We start from the raw sequence: 8,734 nt of genomic DNA on the forward strand, positions 1-8,734 counted from the left end.
ACCTACCAAGACTTCAGTAGGAAATGCTGAAGGTGTTGTCATACACATCCCATTTCACAGGGTCCTGGGCTCCCTGGGAACAGGTTTCCATACCTGACATCACCTTCCAGGTTTTGGCACCTACATTGCCCATTCTGAAACAGAGCCAGGGGATGGTGGGCCAGGGAAGGAGGCTCACATCTCGGATGATTGTTCAACCTGTTAAATCATTGAATGAAAATAGGCAGGAACACTGAATAAGCATAATCACAGGTGCTCTGCTTTAGAGGGGTTTACTGGTAGAAATTAAGGGGTACAGAGAGAAGAGCAAGTTGTGTGGTCCTTTTCATGGCTTACATGTGAGAAGGGGCTGAGCCCTGCAGATTTTCCACCATTTCTGAGCAGAGGCAAGGCTCCTTTTTAGGGTGCTGGAGAGCTCTACAGCTTGTGAAAGTTAGGCACTAAAAGAATTTGCTATTTAAAGGTATAGAAGGGAGTATTAAGGATTTCAGTCTTGAGTATAAGCACCTGCATCGTACCTAAGTCTTTTTCTTTCCTCTGTGAAGCTGGGCATCAATCTCTACAACACTACAGCTTCACATTGGAAAATCCTAATGCAACCAAAATGAAATGCTCCAGAGGAATTAATTGGTGACCTTGCCTGACAGACCAAAATAAATCTGGCAGGCAGGTTGCCCCCTTTGCCAAGTCCTCAGATCCCCAGCTGCAGCCATACGGATTACACTGCTCCCTGGGCCGGGTAAGCTTGCCAACTCCAAGTCCAGCTACCAGCCAACTCCCCCGCGCTGCCTCCTGCCTTCAGCTTGGCTCTGCAGGCTCCTAAGCATGCCCAGGGCCAGCTGGTTAGCACCAGGCAGACAGGGAACCTGGCACTGCCCCCATCCTTTGGCCAGCTGGTAGATCGACAAAATGGATTGCTCCACTCATGAGAAATGCTGGGATGCCGATGTCCCCCTCCTGCACAGAGCGAGGCACAATGTGACAGCCCCAAACTGCCCTGGGAAGAGGATTCTTTCTGCAGCACCTGCAGGCTGCTCTCTGCCTCACCTTCTTCACTCAGGCAGGGGACAGAGGAACTTTTCAAGGGTGCTGAGATGAAGTTATTTCATTTACATTTCTCAAAGGAACTGAAGCACTCAAAGCACTAAATTTTTGCACAATGTTTGGCAATTCAGCTTTCTCTTAATGAGTAGGCACAGACTGGCTGAATTAAAGGTCATGGTTTAGGTTATAGGCACAGGCAAAGCTCTGTGCTCTGTGTTCTACCAAATCTGCAGCTTTACATGAACAAGCATCTACAGAGAGAACCCTGTCCTGGCCGAGCAGAATCATAGCTCAGACTAGAGTACGGCTCTATATCATGTCAATATAAATATAAAAATAATTAAGGAGGATTTCTCATTGCTTTCACAGCTTCTATTATCAATTCTAAGGGTAAATCCTTTATGGTACAAACATTTGAATGTCACTTTCACTCACCTGCCTCATGTTTTCAGCGTGGTGCTGAAGAATAGTTGAAATGTGTAAGTTTTGCTCCTCCTGAGCTTGTTCCTCCTTAAAAGTTTCATTTTAAAATAAGTTTTTTAATTATTTATATATGCATCTGATTTTTTTTGAGATTAGATGATCGGGACTCTATGCCTGAATGGCCCCGTAAGAGCAATAGAAATATTTCCTGTAATTGTGTCCATCCCTTCACCATTGTTCCAGTCATCAAGTCCCCTTTTAACTGCAGCTCCATATGGAGCAGAAGAAGCAAGCAGTGCCACAACAGCTTACATTTGCATAACCTCTGGGCTGTAGACAGTGTGAGATTTTCACAACTGCTGGCTGGAAACGTATTTGTTTAGCCAAGCTGCCAAAACTCATATTTTAGCTTGGGAAGTCTCTCATCCAATAAGGCTCTCATTACACTTCCACTGCTCTACAAGCACTTCATCCTAAGGCAATCAAGGCAGTAATAAATAGTGCTTTTTAAGAACCAATGGCCCTGAGTCATGGGTGTCTGGAATACAGATGGAGTGGGATCACCCAGAGTCAGCCCCCTCAGGAAGATACCTGGTAATTTCCTCATTACATCATCCTTAAATGTCAACCATTTCCTCTATAGTTGCACTAACACTGAAAACATGAGCCTTGCTGTTTACCTCCACATCAATATGCACTTAAGGAAAAAAGGAGAAAAAGTTTCTTCTGCTGCAAAAATGTTGCTAGATATTTTAAAGCAGTATGTGAGGAATAAAATGTGTGGCATAGTCTGCCTTGCTATACTAATGTCTCAAGACTGAAAACTGCAATAATTTTTCTGAATGACAAACCAAGCGGTTTTCTTGCTTGGTGATCAACACAGCAATTTCACAGCTACTAGGTTTCATCACCCTCTTCCCTCCCCAGAAGATTTCATTCATATGAAAAGACCTTTCCCACTTTAAGTTCTTCTCTTTGCCCGAATTCTGCATTATGCTATTTGCAGGGCTTGTTTTTCCCTTGTTAGTTTTTAAGTAGGGTTGTCAGGAAAGCACTACAAAATCAAGTGCATCTCAACAAGCTGAACCGATTCCTACAGCAAACCCTCAGGAAACCAAACAGCAGCCCCCTCTGCTCCTACCAGCTGCTGCTGCTTTTACCTTCTAGATAAGCGATTCGGTGATCTCCTCTACGGTTTTACCCTTGAGGGAATGGAGCAGCAGGAAATAGGTTTACTCACACTTCACCCTGACCTCTAGGTGAGAGGAAGCCTTCTCTATACAGTTATATGCTCACAGTAGAGGCTGATAAATAGACAGAACCATAAAACAAACAACAGAGTTAAATAAAATCCATTAGTGATATTCTGAGTTCCTCTTGGCTGCTTCCTGGGGGTCCCTCAGCTGCAAACTCACTGCCACTAGAGGGCAAACCAAGCATTTAACAAAATTAATCCCTGTACATTAATATATAATCAGTTTTCATTATGGCTAATTTTGCCTACCTGTACCTTCAGAAAAGATACAGTGATGGTATCTTCTACCAGAGATGCTGATGTCAGACACACTAAAAATATTCATGGTTGGAACTCTCCCAAAACACATTGACACTTCATTACATGTGTCCCTAAAAAATTTTATAACTGCAAGCAAGCCAAACACTCTCCTCAAATACTCAAGTAAAAATGTGGTATATGTATTAATGTTCTTCAAACCAAAGCAAATGAAAACAAACTATATATTGTACATCCTATGGAAGATAATTATTCTGAAAAAATATAGTCACAGTAACTAGTCAGAAACCTTCCAGAAAATTGTTGAGATCCCATTCTAAGTGTTTCCTATTAATGTAAGGGGTGATACAATGAGACATCCAGACTGACTCACTCTACAAGGCACTTGTCTGGCTTTTATCTCATTCTGAATGAGCACATAGGCAGCTCAAGTCTTGTTCAATAACTCTTCATAATGGCTTCAGGGTCTGTATGTGGAGTTATTCATTATCACATAATATGGGCATTTAGCTATTCAACTATTAGAGATACAGAGGGTAGTTTCTGGTGCAGCAAAGTGAAAGGAAGAAAGTAAAGAACACTGTGTAGGGAATCATTCAAGACGTAATTTAAACTATGAAGAGGAAGCAGTATTTGTTTGATAATTTCTTGAAAGATTTGTGCAGGTGATTTTTCTAATGGAAAGAAATGATAGGTTTAGAAAGATCCTGCAGAATTGGTATCAGAGTTCAGAAGCTGGTGACTCTGTTTTCCCTTTAATGCAAGCAAGGCAATATTTTTTGTTAACAGGAGGTCCAGCTCCCTAACTACAATGAGATTCAGGCTCTGGAGTTGCATTTGCCTCTGGTATCAGTAAGTGACCCACCAACATCAGAATTTTACAAAGATTAGCCCTGGAAGCACATAAAATGTCAAAAGCAACAGAAATTTTCAGCATTTTCCTCCAGCTTCTCAGAAGGAAAGTTGTCAAAGTAGCTGTCTGCTAAACATATCATCTGACTTACTATAGAAAGAAGGATGTCAACACTGTATGTCAAATCCAACACTGAGATATATTTTTTAATGGGCAGGATCTGACTTAGACAGATCCCAAATCTCTCTGCAATTACCTGCATCTGCAGGAAAGGCACAAAAGGACTTATCTTAAAGAGCTCTCAAACTATCTTCTAGCTGTTCTTTTTGTGGAAAAAGCAAAGTAAAAATCTTAGGAAAATATTTTCAAAGGCACTGTTTGAGGAGACTGTGTTAGCTGCTCCCTTGCCCTCACACCAGCAATGGTGCCACTTGGATGCAGTTTGGCTGATGACATTTGCTCTCAACCACCACCCCTTTCCTGGGGGTCTGGAGACCCTACCCACATAAGCTCCAGCCCTTTGTCAGCACCCAGACACCAGGACACATGGCAGCTTTCAGGAAACAGGCTGCTCACAGGTGGGTTAATGCCACCAGAACTATTCACCTACTACAGCAGCCAATAACCTTCAGAGAAATTGTTTGGGATAATGCAATGAGAATTGAAATTATTCTCTCTGAACCGTCCCTTAGCCCTCCCTCCAAACATAGGCACAGAAATGCGAGAATATTAAAAATAAAAGCTGGGCACTTTCAAAGTATTTCAGCTTGATGAGTGTAACCTGTTGAGTGTGTCAGTGGTCCCCTGACATGGCCACCAAGGACATGCCACAGCAGTGGGAACAGACACTGCTTCCTGAAGCCAGTGTTCACACAAGTGTAAGAAGCAAATTGATTCATTCCTGCCAACATGGACTATCATCTGCTCCCTGCTAGGTTTTCTTCCTGTTCAAAAGCAAGCAGTAATGTGACCTGAAGTCTAAACTGTGCTACAAGGACAGTCATGGCAGCCAGATGTGAGAGACACCATGTTTCACAGCTGGTGTCTCAGCTATCCCCCTGTAGACGGTCACTCCAGAGCTGTATCCAGCCACTACAACTAATTAATCACCCAGTATTAGCCCAAGAGCAGGTCTAGAGATGCAAAGCACTAATGAGGGCACTTTAGGATTATGACAAGTGATCATTTACATCCTTCTTTTTGTGTGTCATTTTTACACCCACACAAGGTATGTACCGAGCCCTAATGTGTCTTTTTACAAAAACTTCATGAATGTACACAGAAGGGAAAAAGAGAAGACACAAGCCCTTCAGGTTCAAGCAAAATCTTTGCCTTGGTAACTAACACTCTCCTGGATTAGATTCACCCAGCATACAAAATGTGTTTTGGTGGCCCAAGAAAGAAAAGCTCTAGACAGGTTTTGCAAGGACCCCTAATGAATCTTAAGTGGAACATGAGGGAATGCTCATATTTAAGCCAGCAGTGTGCAGATGTTAGGCAATGAGACAGTACATCATCTAAGAGCCAGCACACCTCACTCCCTTTCTCCTTCTTTCCTTAATTATACATGAGAATTAAAAAAAAAAAAAAAAAAAAAAAAAAAAAAGAAAGGAAAAAGTAGAGGGAGTTTTTTAGAATGTGATTGTCCAAAAACATATTAACAAGATTTTGTTCATTCTAGGGAAATCCTCAGCTGGATGGGTAAATTCCTGCCATTCTTGATTGGGCTGGATGCAGCAAGACATGCTAGCCTTTACTTTTCCTAAGCTTGTCTTTTTCTCTGCTACCAGAAGACAATTTATTCTTTAAGGAATATGCATCATTTCAGCATATCTTAATTTTTTAGAAGGTGAGAAAAGACTTTGAATTGTCACATGACTTATGTATTCAGAGTATGGTGATGATCACTAATGAGACAAAAGTATGGCAGAAATAGAGTACAACTGCATTGTCCTTCTCAGCTGATGTGCTTGAGTATGTGGTCTGAGCACCTTCATCAAAAGAAGGAAATGTTTTCCTCATTCTAAAGGAAAGCATGCTCTGGCACCAAACAAATGGGCAACCTTCTAGGAACTGCTCCCCAGGAAGCCTCTCAGCAATTGCTTCTGGTTGAAGATCACACAAGAATTCAGTTTTTCACAAAGGCATTAGTTAGAAAAGCTTTAATTATTAAAAGAGTGTGAATTAAGCAGCCACTGTGCTGCACCTACAGTGCCTTGGTGAGAAGGCGCTCTGTAAACAGAATTATTATTTCATCAACACAGTAGACTCCTCACTTAATGGCTCACTAACTGGGCCAGAGATGAGATTCGATGTGAAGAAATCAATGATTCAAAGCAAGAGATTCAGCAAATATGAAACACCTAGCACTTAGCTCTTAGGATTGCATATTGTCTCCTGTGGAAGTGACTTGTATCATGCAGGGAGAAAATAACACTCCTGCTGCTGCATGCAACTGTATCCATAGGAGATAAGACTGAACTGGTGCTTGCTAGCACTACAGTCCCATACTTTAGAGGGGGGTTATTTGCTTTTAGGTGTTCTTCTTCTGTGCTATATCTGCTAAATTAGTAAGCATTGCTACTTCATGTTTTCAAAATGGTCTTACTGCTTTCTTTCTTCTTTTTGTAATTCATGACATCAAAGTCAGTATTTCTTAGTAATGGTAGCCTTATTTTGGTGTCCACCAGATGTATACATCAATCAGAATGACTCTGCTGTACCGCAGAGCCAAAGCACCAAAGGGCATCCTGCAAAATTAAATGGGGAGAATAATGAAAGTCCTTCACAATTCCTCTCTGTTCTAACCATTATAACAACTTGAGAGAGCAGAGGAGATATTTTCAACATGTGGCTATAGGTGCATGACTCTTCTTCAGACAGCTGGCTAGAGGGTAAATGGCAAGAGCAATAAGTATCTATCTCTCCTCCCCAGGAGTGAGCATGATTCATGGATGAAGAATACTTTATTTTCCTACTCACCAGCACACTGAAGCTTTACTGTGAAATTACTTCTTAAGTTTTCCCCTTTTCTCCAGTGCTAATTTAGGGATATAAAACTCACCATGCCAGCTAACTTCTCACTGAAGTGATTTCAGCTTCGCTTCCAGATTCTCAGGGAAAATCTCAGCTTTACATTCATCAGCTCCTAATGAAAAACAGCAAATCTGACTCTGTAAAGAAAGGTTCCTGGTGTAGTGAGGAGTGTCTGTGCAAAGAGGGAGAGATGAGTTAAACTGCATAGGAAATCCTACATTAATAGTACCAAAGGACTGCAAAAACCCAACTAATTCTCTGAACGAAAGAAGGATTAATATCCCATTTTATAGGAAAGGAAGTGAGATAACAGAGCAAACACCCAGAAAAATTAACAGACAGGATCACTGCGGCTTCAGTTCCACATCCATTCCCGTGGGTGGAGAGCCAAATTTGGGCAGAATCTCTTCTATTGGTACGGCAGTTTGTTTATTTGTTGCACTAGAAGGAACAGCCCAGCAAAATTTCTCACAAGCAATTTTTTTCAGAAAATCCTGCCATTTCTTGTTTGAAGTTTTTAACTATCAACATGTGTCTTTACCAAACAGGAGAGTTAACAGTTAATGTGACAGAAAACAATTATAAATTGCGCAAAACTGTGTTGAAATCAGACTGACACCTTTCATGTGTTTTTGAAGATAATGTCTTTCTGACACACCTTTCTGTCTGCTTTTTGTAGGGAGGAATAATACAGCACAGAAATACAGCACTGAAAAATGGCAGCTTACAGTGCCTTCCTCAAAAAAAGCAATAACCTTTTTCTACACGTAATTGCACTAAATTCACCAAGAGCACATAATGGACAGGAATACAAAATGAATCACAGCATTTCTATATGAAACAGATGTTCCATGAACTGGCCATGTTCCATGAAATGATGATTTTTGACTATATGACTGCATCTGTAGTTTGGAAACAATTAGCCAGGAGCAATTATTTATCTTGAGTTGTCACATTTGTTTTATCAGCTCTTTAGGGGGTTCTCTTGTAATCATAGAACTTGGAGAGCTGAAAAAGCAGCCTTTTCCTACTGCAGTTGGACCAAGAAATAAAATGCAAATCAATGACAGCGTGTTTAAATAAAATTTGTGACATCCAATTTCATCCATCATTTTCTTCCTTTCCTTGTTAAAACAAAAAAAATATTACATTCTCACTAAGACTCAGGGGATCTCAAAATATATTTAGTAGTCACACCAGCATACTGGAATCAGGAGAATGCAAATAAATCCTATCCTTCATTGCCTCATACTTTCCACTCCTCTAATTTGCAGTGGTAAATTTGAAATCCGAATAGTGTCATTTTTCAGCAAGCACTGAGCACTCCTGGGTGCCTTTTGCTGCCACTGGGACATGCAGCTGTGACATCCAACACCTATGCAAATCTGGGCTGAGTTATCTGCAGTGAGACAACTAATGCAGCTGAGAAAAAGAGTTGCTTTACCATCTCACAAGGGAATGAAATCTCAGTAGTGAGCTGCTGGCTCTGTTAGAGGTAACTCAACAACTTTACAATAACGTAAGCAGCCTCAGGAATAGGCTAAAAGTCATTAGGAGGTTGGTTTTCAGAGCATATCAGGAGACGATACAGGGCATTGGCACGCATTCAGGAAATCATGTTCAGGTTTTATAAACCACATATGTAAATAAGGCCTGGCAATCCTCATGCTATGAACACATTAATAGATTTAGTATGTGTAAACCATTGTGTAACTCAGTTGCAGAATTAATACTGTCTGGGAAAAGATGCCAGAATAGTAAGAAGTTTCTGAGTACCCAGGACAGATATATCAGGCTTTCTAATTCCACATGTCTGAGACAAGAACCAAGACACAAATGTTGTTGGCATTAGACATCATTTCCCA

The sequence above is a fragment of the Corvus hawaiiensis genome, chromosome 9 (assembly GCF_020740725.1).
Source record: "Corvus hawaiiensis isolate bCorHaw1 chromosome 9, bCorHaw1.pri.cur, whole genome shotgun sequence".
Classification (NCBI taxonomy): Eukaryota; Metazoa; Chordata; class Aves; order Passeriformes; family Corvidae; genus Corvus; species Corvus hawaiiensis.